We start from the raw sequence: 11615 nt of genomic DNA, 5'->3' as shown, positions 1-11615 counted from the left end.
ACGCATGGCCTGCTCACCTCTTCTCTCCAGCTCAGCACGAGACTGACCTTCGATTAAGATGAGCAAGTCATCCGCGTAAGCACAGAGTCGGCAAGACGCCGCCAGAGACCTCAACAAGGGATCCATCATTAGGTTCCAAATAAATGGACCACAGATAGACCCCTGAGGGCAGCCCCTGGCAACATCCCTGCAAACAGTATCGTTGGCGCCTACCACAAAAGCTTTCCTGCCGCTGAAGTAACTACTCCATAGGGAGAGCTCTCGACAGCCAACTAAACGCAGTCTATCAAGAACCTCTCTCCAAGAGAGATAATCAAACGCACCCTTAAAATCAACAAATATGCCAAGGACATATTTGCTTGCAGAGTTTACAACGCTAGACTTGACATGGTGCCACGCGTCCTCAACAGATTTCCCCTCTTTAAATCCGAACTGAAACTCAGAAGCCACCTCATTGTAGGACTCCCTCAGTCTATATACCATCATCCTTTCCAGCACTTTTCCAAGTACCGGAAGGAGGCTGATACCCCGATATGAGCGTGGATCACTCCTCACTTTATCGGGCGACTTCAGGAGCACCACAACTTTAGCCTGCTTCCAAGCCTCAGGGAAATAGCCCTCACTGATACACCTCCCAAAGACTGACTCCAGATATTCCGGTATGGCCTTCCAGATGCTTTTACACATCTCTCCAGTCATACCATCAATACCCGGAGATTTCCTACTTTTGACTCGGTATATGCTATCATCAACTTCCATTCTCTCCAGTGGCGGAGGACTAATCATCTCCCCATAGGGAAGATGATCAGCCGATTCCGCCCCCGGAAAGAAAGTCTCAAGCAAGGCGTCCGTGCACTGTCTCCACGTCAGCAACGTAGTGTTACCAACCCGAAGACCCGACAAGTCCGCCTGTTGCCGTCTACCCCTAAGGATACGGTAAACCTTACCCCAGGGGTCATCCCTGTTGTCCTGTACGAAAGTACGCCACTCGTCCTCCTTCACGCTCACGATTCTGTCCTTGTAGACTCTCAAGGCAGCCAGATAGTCAGCTTTTCGCTGCACCAGATCTTCTGCATTAGAGCGCCTTCCCCTCTGGAATCGCTTCCTGAGACGACGAACGCTCCTCCGCATCAGATCCAGCTCGCGAGTCCACCACCTGACCCCTCCCTGACGAGTCTTGCGACAACGACCAAGGAGAGTATCATTAGTGGTACACATCCACCTATCTATCAGGCTGACTTGACTGTCAATAGTAAGTGCCCTAAAGTCGTCAATTGGAACATCCAACGCTGCCCACCGAAATGCGTCAGCATAGTTATCCCAATTGACGTCGCGTAGTTTCCACTTGCGTGGTAGGTACGTCCCGTCCGTTGCCCGTTGGTGGGAGACCACAATCTCAATGAGACTATGATCACTCACACCAAAGTCATCCCTAATCTTCCAGCTAAAACGGTATTCTGTCATTGCCCCCACATTGGCTAACGTCACGTCAATGTCACTACATCCTCTTGGACCATCAAAAGTGTACATATCACTAGGCTCATTGAGGACAATGAGCCGCTTTGTGACCAGCCATTCACTAAGCATGACACCTCGCAAGTAGTTCTGATGAGCAGAAGTATTCCCGCCCATCTTAGAGAACCACATGCGAGAGCATGCATTTGCGTCTAAACCAAGGATTATAGGTGAACTACTATCCAGTAGTAGTACCGAATCCATGTACCCTAAATAGGGTTCAAGAGGCCCCCCAAACCTACAGTAGATGCTTGTCAGTAGCATTCTACCAAAACCGCCCTCTACGCTAACGCAGACTCCCCAATCACTCCTACTCATAACCGTACAGTTAATGTAACTGTCCTTAATTATAATAGCGGCGTTGCCCCCCAAGTCCGTAAACGCTCGCATACCCCCCGGCAAACCCCTGATGTGACCATCCGTGACATACGGCTCCTGCACGAGTGCAAAAGTCGCATTCAGGTTGTACATCGCTTGACCTAGTTCGCAAATCACCGAATATGCCCGCTGGCAGTTAAGCTGCAAGATTTTCAAATCTGTACCCTCCATATTAATGGCGTGCGTTCGCCTTGGCAACAATGGCGCTGTATACCGGGCAGGCTGCAGACATCATCAGATGCCCAGCCGGAAGCCCCTTAAAGGCACAGTTCCTGCATCTCACCTCATTCTGGCAGCGTGAGGCTAAGTGGCCGGCCGTGCCACATAAACGACAGACATCAGTGTCCATCCTGCAGTTCCGTACCATGTGGTCGAAACCCAGGCATCTAAAGCAACTAGGAACTGCGTCGTGCTGTCGTACCATAAATGAGAACCACTTTATGTAGCACCTACCAGCGTCAAGCATATGCTGCATGGTATCAGCATTGCCCTCAAGGACGACATTCACTGCACCACCACTCGCTTTCCAAGGGCCAGTCACCAGACGAACGCTCCGCTTAAAGACCTCCTCAGACATCTTCTGTTTGAGATTCATCTCGTACAGCTCCGTCATAAATTCATCCGGGGTAATCTCCGGATGAACTCGCTGTACGACGATCCTCGGTCCAAGTTTGTCTCTCACCGACACCTCCAACCCAACCTCACCGAACTTGGCATTCTTCGCCACCTTCTCCCTCTCAGCTACCGACGGGGTCCGGATGACCGCTCCGCCATCGCGCATAGGTCGCAAATCATGCACACGCACACCTAAAGTGGGGCCAACCTCCTTCTGGACCTTCTCCACTACCTCCTTAGACGAGACACCCTTTTTCCCCTTAACCACCACCGACCACGTCTCCACAGGCTTTGGGGTAACAGCAGTTACGGCTGCGCGCATATCAGCTCTCACAGGTCGTTCAGCTGGGATTCTGGGAACTGCAAAAACAGGCCCAGCAGCTGGAGCAGATGAAACAGCAGGAACTGCAGCTTCCAATCTCCCCTTAAGGCGTTCATTTTCAGCCACCAACCTCATCAACAGGACCTCATATTTAGAGCACTGTTGCAGCACACCGCGCGCAAGCTGCTGATCGACGCCATCAGCGAGTACCATGGTAGTCACCACATCCGTCACCGCTTTCATCTCCTCAACACTGACGCTGGCCTTCTCCCTCATCGATGCGCCCCTCTTCCTCAAACGAGGTTTCCTGCCACCAGTAACCTCCTCTTCACTCACTAAATCATCAGTGACACTCATCGGGTCCACAACATTACCCGTAGCTACAGCGGCAACAGCAGCAACAGCACCTCTTTTCAGCTTCGGCGAGCTAGGTTTCGGGCGCTTCGACTTACTTTCCACCGATTCCTCCGCCTCGCTGTCGGTGTGGCGCACCTTGGGTACACCAGCCGGCGGCACAGAACGGGTATCATCGGTGGCAGTATCCGACGCATCACCCTTCGGCTTCTCACCCTTCCGCTTACTAGCAGGAGGCATAGTAAAAACCCCGAAAAAACAACCCAAATATCAGTAAAAATGAAGAAAAACCAGCAAAAATAGAATTTTGAAAAATTTCCCTCTTCAAAACTACGGGAATACCCCTACTATATATTACAAAGAATGTAATCACACAGGAATACCCTTATTAGCAGAGACACAAATTGGCAACACAGCCAAGACACCAACCAGTTAGCCAAGGCACGAACCACTTAGCCAAGACACAAACCGGAAATGGCCAACCCAAAACCGGAAGTGGTTAGCCAAGACACAAACCGGAAACACTTAGTCGAGGCACTTAGTCAAGACACAAACCGGAAATGGTCAACCCAAAACCGGAAGTACTTAGCCGAGACACGAACCTATCCGAGTCACAAACCACTTAGTGGAGTCACAAACCACTTAGTGGAGTCACACACCCACCTAGTGGCAACACCAACTCACTCACCCACACGTATGGCACCACCAAAAAAGCCGCCGGAGTTTGGCCTTGAGACTTGTCAGCGGAGTCTCAACTTTTGGCAGCGGAGTCTCAACTTTTCTATTACACACACACACACTATGTATAATAATACACACGTTTGATTCTTCGTCAACCGATTTTTAATCTGCCTATATCTTAGGCATCCGCCAACCGATTCACAAAATACCACTATCTCCCGAATCTACTGAGTCCAAGCTTTAAAATCCACTATCGCTCTTTTTAATATTCGCACTATAACACTTTAAATTTACGTACCGAAAATCCGCTTATAAAAACACGTCTGATCAGCTCAACGTAAAACGCACAAGTGTGTAGTAGATAGGGACAGTAGGAATCTCGTTAATCCATTCATGCGCGTCACTAATTAGATGACGAGGCATTTGGCTACCTTAAGAGAGTCATAGTTACTCCCGCCGTTTACCCGCGCTTACTTGAATTTCTTCACTTTGACATTCAGAGCACTGGGCAGAAATCACATTGTGTCAACACCCGCTAGGGCCATCACAATGCTTTGTTTTAATTAGACAGTCGGATTCCCCAAGTCCGTGCCAGTTCTGAATTGATTGTTAATTGATAGTCGTTATAATTTAAAAGGAATATATCTTGCGATAATTCCCTAAAAATTTTAGCAAGAAAGTTCCACAATTGGCTACGTAACTACTATCCGGGGAACAAGATCCGAGAATCTCTATTTACCCAGAACGAGTACATAAACCATGTTATTGCTTCCCAATCAAGCCCGACTATCTCAATCTTCAGAGCCAATCCTTATCCCGAAGTTACGGATCTAATTTGCCGACTTCCCTTACCTACATTATTCTATCGACTAGAGACTCTTCACCTTGGAGACCAGCTGCGGATATTGGTACGGCCTGTTGAGAAGTTTGCGTGACCCCACCATAAATTTTCAAGGTCCGAGGAGAAAATATCGACACAACAGTAAATGTCATGCTCTTCTAGTCCATCTACCATATCTCTCTTCGAAAGACTTCCATGGTAGTACGACTATAAAACAGAAAAGAAAACTCTTCCGATACCTCTCGACGGCTTCTTTATGGTCGTTCCTGTTGCCAGGATGAGCACAAGGCCCATATTTAATAACAAACGGATACTCAACAGGTTACGGAATTGGAACCGTATTCCCTTTCGTTCAAAATTATTCAAGTGTTTAATTACTAAGCAATTTTACTTCCTTTTCATTATAACTTGAAAATTTTCGGCTTTCGCCTTAAACTTAGGACCGACTAACTCGTGATCAACCACTGTTCACACGAAACCCTTCTCCACTTCAGTCCTCCAAGGTCTCATTCGATTATTTGCTACTACCACCAAGATCTGTACCAATGGCAGCTCCATGCAGGCTTACGCCAAACACTTCTATGCTCACCATTGTACCCTCCTACTCACTAAAGTTTCAAAGTTTATAATCCAACCGAAATTGAACATAAACCATTTACTTTAGCGGTAATGTATAGGTATACAACTTAAGCGCCATCCATTTTAAGGGCTAGTTGCTTCGGCAGGTGAGTTGTTACACACTCCTTAGCGGATTACGACTTCCATGTCCACCGTCCTGCTGTTTTAAGCAACCAACGCCTTTCATGGTATCTGCATGAGTTGTTAATTTGGGCACCGTAACATTACGTTTGGTTCATCCCACAGCGCCAGTTCTGCTTACCAAAAGTGGCCCACTGGGCACATTATATCACAACCACTACCTTCATACCAAGAAAGGTGAGGTTCTTACCCATTTAAAGTTTGAGAATAGGTTAAGATCGTTTCGACCCTAAGGCCTCTAATCATTCGCTTTACCAGATAAGATTATTTTACATAATTTTTAAATGCACCAGCTATCCTGAGGGAAACTTCGGAGGGAACCAGCTACTAGATGGTTCGATTGGTCTTTCGCCCCTATACTCAATTCTGACAATCGATTTGCACGTCAGAACTGTTTCGGTCTTCCATCAGGGTTTCCCCTGACTTCAACCTGATCAAGTATAGTTCACCATCTTTCGGGTCACAGCATATATGCTCAAGGTACGCTCTAGTTAGAGGTATAAATAATATAAATACTATTATACATAACTGTATAGAACGCCCCGGGATTGAATTAATAGACTATAAATAGGCTAAAAACTAATCCCATTAAATTAAGTTATGTTAATTACGCTATTAGGTTTTTATTCCCAATAACTTGCAAATATGTTAGACTCCTTGGTCCGTGTTTCAAGACGGGTCCCGAAGGTATCCTGAATCTTTCGCATTGTTAATCATATAAGTGCATATAATAAACATAAAGATCAATGATCAATATGCTATTATAAAATATAAATATTTAAGCACTATATATAATAAATCTATCAACACTTTATCAAATCAAAAGCATTTATTCGATATTAAAATGCAAGCAAAATAATTTGAATAAACTTAAGCAAATGATCTTATGATAAATATATTTATGTTAATAGATTACAATGTCCTTTATAGAAAAAATGCACACCATTATTATAATATTATAAATATTAAAATCATAAAGATGAATTTTCCATAACGGATATTCAGGTTCATCGGGCTTAACCTCTAAGCAGTTTCACGTACTATTTAACTCTCTATTCAGAGTTCTTTTCAACTTTCCCTCACGGTACTTGTTTACTATCGGTCTCATGGTTATATTTAGTTTTAGATGGAGTTTACCACCCACTTAGTGCTGCACTATCAAGCAACACGACTCTTTGGAAATGCCATCTAGTAATCATTAACGTTATACGGGCCTGGCACCCTCTTTGGGTAAATGGTCTCATTTAAGAAGGACTTAAATCGTTAATTTCTCATACTAGAAATTTGACATTCCATACACTGCATCTCACATTTGCCATAAAGACAAAGTGACTTAGTGCTGAACTATTTTCTTTTCGCTCGCCGCTACTAAGAAAATCCTTGTTAGTTTCTTTTCCTCCCCTCATTAATATGCTTAAATTCAGGGGGTAATCCCATATGAGTTGAGGTTGTAATAAAAAAATTTTTTAAATCATAAAATATCAAAACCACAAATAGAAATCATTTCTTTTATTTTCTGTTTAAATAAAAAATTCTTTTTAATAGAGAGGCAATCCTAGTTTCATAAAAAAATATTTTATGCTAGACCTTCCTCAATAAAAAAATGAATATAAAATATATAATATTAAATACTCTGATTTTATTCGTTAGAGGTTTTGTATCTTTAACTTTTAGTATTATGAATATAGTAGAATATCCAGTAATACAACATGTGCTTTTAAAAAATTTTACATATTAAATATATAAAAGATTTTTAAAGCAACTTATTTAGCATAGTCTTACAACCCTCAACCATATGTAGTCCAAGCAGCACTCTAATTATAAATTAAAGTACCTTACAGCATGGACTGCGATATGCGTTCAAAATGTCGATGTTCATGTGTCCTGCAGTTCACACGATGACGCACAGTTTGCTGCGTTCTTCATCGACCCATGAGCCAAGTGATCCACCGCTTAGAGTGATATATTTATTTTTGTTTAAATAGCAATTCATAAATTTGTTTATTGAAAGAAATCAAAAATACACCAAACCAAATTGGCATATATCAATTCCTTCAATAATATTTTTTTTAATTTTAAAACATACCACAAAGTTTGTTGCGAATATCTTAGTTCTTTTAGAAAGAACAATTTTTTTTAACTTGTATACAAGTACAACTATAATTGTGAGTTTAATTTTTATGCAATGTATGGATATACAATAAATTGTATTGCCAGTACACTAAAATGAATATATTATATATATTTCAAATATTCCCATCCAATGTATGATTTAAGTTCATAAATCAGTACATCTTTTTTTAATAAAAGAGAATAAAAGAAAATATATTATATATATATATAATTTCCAACGACTTTTTTTATAATATTATTAAAATATAATATTATTTTATTATTAAAGAGTTTTTCTTTCAATAACACTTTTAGTGTTTTTCTCTTTTTTTTTTATAAAAAAAAAATATTTAAATATTTTTAATTTTATTTTTATTAGCCTTTTTTTTTAAAGGGCATTATGTTTTTTTTTTTATTAATATTTTTTATATATAAATATATAAAAAAAAATTTTTTATCGGTTAGGAACACATTAATGATCCTTCCGCAGGTTCACCTACGGAAACCTTGTTACGACTTTTACTTCCTCTAAATAATCAAGTTCGGTCAACTTTTGCGAAACAACCGTAACACACAAGGCGTTACAGTGATCACGTCCGGAGACCTCACTAAATAATTCAATCGGTAGTAGCGACGGGCGGTGTGTACAAAGGGCAGGGACGTAATCAATGCGAGTTAATGACTCACACTTACTGGGAATTCCAAGTTCATGTGAACAGTTTCAGTTCACAATCCCAAGCATGAAAGTGGTTCAGCGGTTTACCCGGACCTCTCGGTCTAGGAAATACACGTTGATACTTTCATTGTAGCGCGCGTGCAGCCCAGGACATCTAAGGGCATCACAGACCTGTTATTGCTCAATCTCATTATTGCTAGACGCAATTTGTCCATTTAAGAAGCTAGTGTCCTTATAATGGGACAAACCAACAGGTACGGCTCCACTTTCATAAACACATTCAAACACTCACACATTTTACTGCACTCATGAATGAAGGCTACAAAAGCTTCAAACACCATAATCCTGAAAGCATCTATTTAATATATTTGAGTCTCGTTCGTTATCGGAATTAACCAGACAAATCACTCCACGAACTAAGAACGGCCATGCACCACCACCCATAGATTCGAGAAAGAGCTATCAATCTGTCTTACACACTTATGTTCGGACCTGGTAAGTTTTCCCGTGTTGAGTCAAATTAAGCCGCAGGCTCCACTCCTGGTGGTGCCCTTCCGTCAATTCCTTTAAGTTTCAGCTTTGCAACCATACTTCCCCCGGAGCCCAAAAGCTTTGGTTTCCCGGGAAGCGACTGAGAGAGCCATGATAGTAGCTACACCCAATTGCTAGCTGGCATCGTTTATGGTTAGAACTAGGGCGGTATCTGATCGCCTTCGAACCTCTAACTTTCGTTCTTGATTAATGAAAACATCTTTGGCAAATGCTTTCGCTTAAGTTAGTCTTACGACGGTCCAAGAATTTCACCTCTCGCGTCGTAATACTAATGCCCCCAAACTGCTTCTATTAATCATTACCTCTTGATCTAAAAACCAATGAAAGTAGAACAGAGGTCTTATTTCATTATTCCATGCACAAAATATTCAGGCATTTGGAGCCTGCTTTAAGCACTCTAATTTGTTCAAAGTAATTGTACCGGCCCACAACAACACTCGATGAAGAGCACTGAAGCAGGTTTAAATAGGAGGAATATGCACAAATACAAGTATTTAATACATATAAGAACTCCACCGGTAATACGCTTACATACATAAGGTACAGTACAAACTACAATTATAGTTGTACTACCCGTATGAAGCACAAGTTCAACTACGAACGTTTTAACCGCAACAACTTTAATATACGCTATTGGAGCTGGAGTTACCGCGGCTGCTGGCACCAGACTTGCCCTCCAATAGGTCCTTGTTAAAGGATTTAAAGTGTACTCATTCCAATTACAGGGCCTCTAATATGAGTCCTGTATTGTTATTTTTCGTCACTACCTCCCCGAGCTGGGAGTGGGTAATTTACGCGCCTGCTGCCTTCCTTAGATGTGGTAGCCGTTTCTCAGGCTCCCTCTCCGGAATCGAACCCTGATTCCCCGTTACCCGTTGCAACCATGGTAGTCCTAGATACTACCATCAAAAGTTGATAGGGCAGACATTTGAAAGATCTGTCGTCGGTACAAGACCATACGATCAGCAAGTTATCTAGAGTTCAACCATAATAACGATCTTGCGATCGCTTGGTTTTAGCCTAATAAAAGCATACGTCCCAAAGGTCCGTATTTATATTGCATGTATTAGCTCTAGAATTACCACAGTTATCCAAGTAACTGTTAACGATCTAAGGAACCATAACTGATATAATGAGCCTTTTGCGGTTTCACTTTTAATTCGTGTGTACTTAGACATGCATGGCTTAATCTTTGAGACAAGCATATAACTACTGGCAGGATCAACCAGAATAATGTTTTATTTATATTATTTGTTTTCAATTGGTTTTAGTTGAAAAGAAATTTAACGAAAATCAGCTTTTTATCGCGTCATATTCGTCATTCCAAATTCACTGTTCTTGATTTTTAAACAATATATTGTTCTATTATCATTTATTTCACATTGCATCATATAATATTTTTCAATATATATGATATTTTTTGATATGCAATTAAGAATTACATTTCATTCATATTTCATTTTTACATTTTATACATTTTTGAAAAACACCAAAAAATCTTCACCAAAAAAATCTTATATAAAAAAAACTAAGAAAATACTTATTTTTCTTTATTCGATTTTAACAAAATAAATTTACCAATGCAAATATTGAAATCCCCAAGAATATAAAAAAATTCTTGTTCTAGAGACCAAAGCATCATAAATAATTTTAGCACATTGAATAAAAATTAATTTTAATATTTCAATAAAGAAAAATTAAAATTATAAAAAAAAAAAATAAAATAAATAATTACACTAACGAATAACTATACAGTTCAATCAACAAACTAAAAAAATTTGTCGACAAACTTAAATAGATTCATCGTTAGCGGCAAATAAACTAAAAAAAGTTTTCATTGCTCTCCCCACACACAAAATACTATACCACATATATTCAACGCAAATAATAAAATAGATATTTAAAAACCTCAATACACAATATAAAAAACAAGCAAATAGTTCCAACATTCACGTTGTAACATTCTTGCACAATATCATCATTCGCATTCGATTTTCATTCTTAAATCAATTTTAACACACCGTATATTAGTATTTTTGATGTTTTGTGTGAATATTTAGTATCTCTGCATTTTATGTCAAGAGTATATAGAGATAGTTACATACAACTTCCCCGCCAATTTCGTTTTCCGAAACTTTAAAATTGTATATCTTGAGTTCTAAGCAACTTTTTTGAAATTTTCTTTTTGATTATGAATCGTACGAATTATTACTAATTTTTGGATAAAAAAAATTTTTAAATTTTCTAAAATTGTAGATTTTTTTTTTTTGAAATTTCAAAATTTCAAAATTTCTATTTCCCTAACTTACAAAAGTAAGAAAAATTAAAATAAAATTTTATCGATTTTGATAATTTTTTTAAGAAATTTCATACAATATGAACTAATATCAACATCTAAATAGATTTTCTTTTCAAATTGTTCAATATTTCAAAATAAAAAATTTTCGATTTTTTCAAAAATTTTATTATTTTATGAAATATTTCCTTAAATTGTAAAAATTTGTATGAAAAATATACTTTTCTTTATTATTTTTGGGATTTTGTATGAAAATCATTATAGATTTTAGTCCACATTTTTTTCAATTTATAACATTTAACTAATAAATAGTATTATTTTCACAAATTTAACAAATTTGTATAAAAATTTAACTTTTCTTTATTATTTTTGGTACTATTATAAAGGAAAATCATTATAGATTTTATTAAATCCACAATACATTTCATATTTTGTTTTGTTTTGTGTAGTAGTATTGTTATTATTAGTAGAGGAGTAAAACTAAATAATTTTAATACATACATCCATCCATCTA

The 11615-nt window shown here is 39.3% G+C and overlaps 2 non-coding genes and 1 pseudogene across 2 annotated transcripts; all 3 read right to left on the bottom strand.

The window, feature by feature from the left end:
• Positions 1 to 6916, bottom strand: part of LOC135962936 (large subunit ribosomal RNA) — a 10017-nt pseudogene extending 3101 nt beyond the window's left edge.
• Positions 6917 to 7246: 330 nt separating this feature from the next.
• LOC135962972 (5.8S ribosomal RNA) lies at positions 7247 to 7426 on the bottom strand. The gene has a single exon (XR_010576783.1). It is a non-coding gene; the product is annotated as a 5.8S ribosomal RNA (ribosomal RNA).
• Positions 7427 to 8050: 624 nt separating this feature from the next.
• Positions 8051 to 10037, bottom strand: LOC135962887 (small subunit ribosomal RNA). Its single transcript, XR_010576728.1, has one exon. It is a non-coding gene; the product is annotated as a small subunit ribosomal RNA (ribosomal RNA).
• Positions 10038 to 11615: the final 1578 nt, after the last annotated feature.

The sequence above is a fragment of the Calliphora vicina genome, chromosome X (assembly GCF_958450345.1).
Source record: "Calliphora vicina chromosome X, idCalVici1.1, whole genome shotgun sequence".
Classification (NCBI taxonomy): domain Eukaryota; kingdom Metazoa; phylum Arthropoda; class Insecta; order Diptera; family Calliphoridae; genus Calliphora; species Calliphora vicina.
Note: the sequence above shows the minus strand (reverse complement) of the source record. Positions and strands in the feature narration are given on the sequence as shown.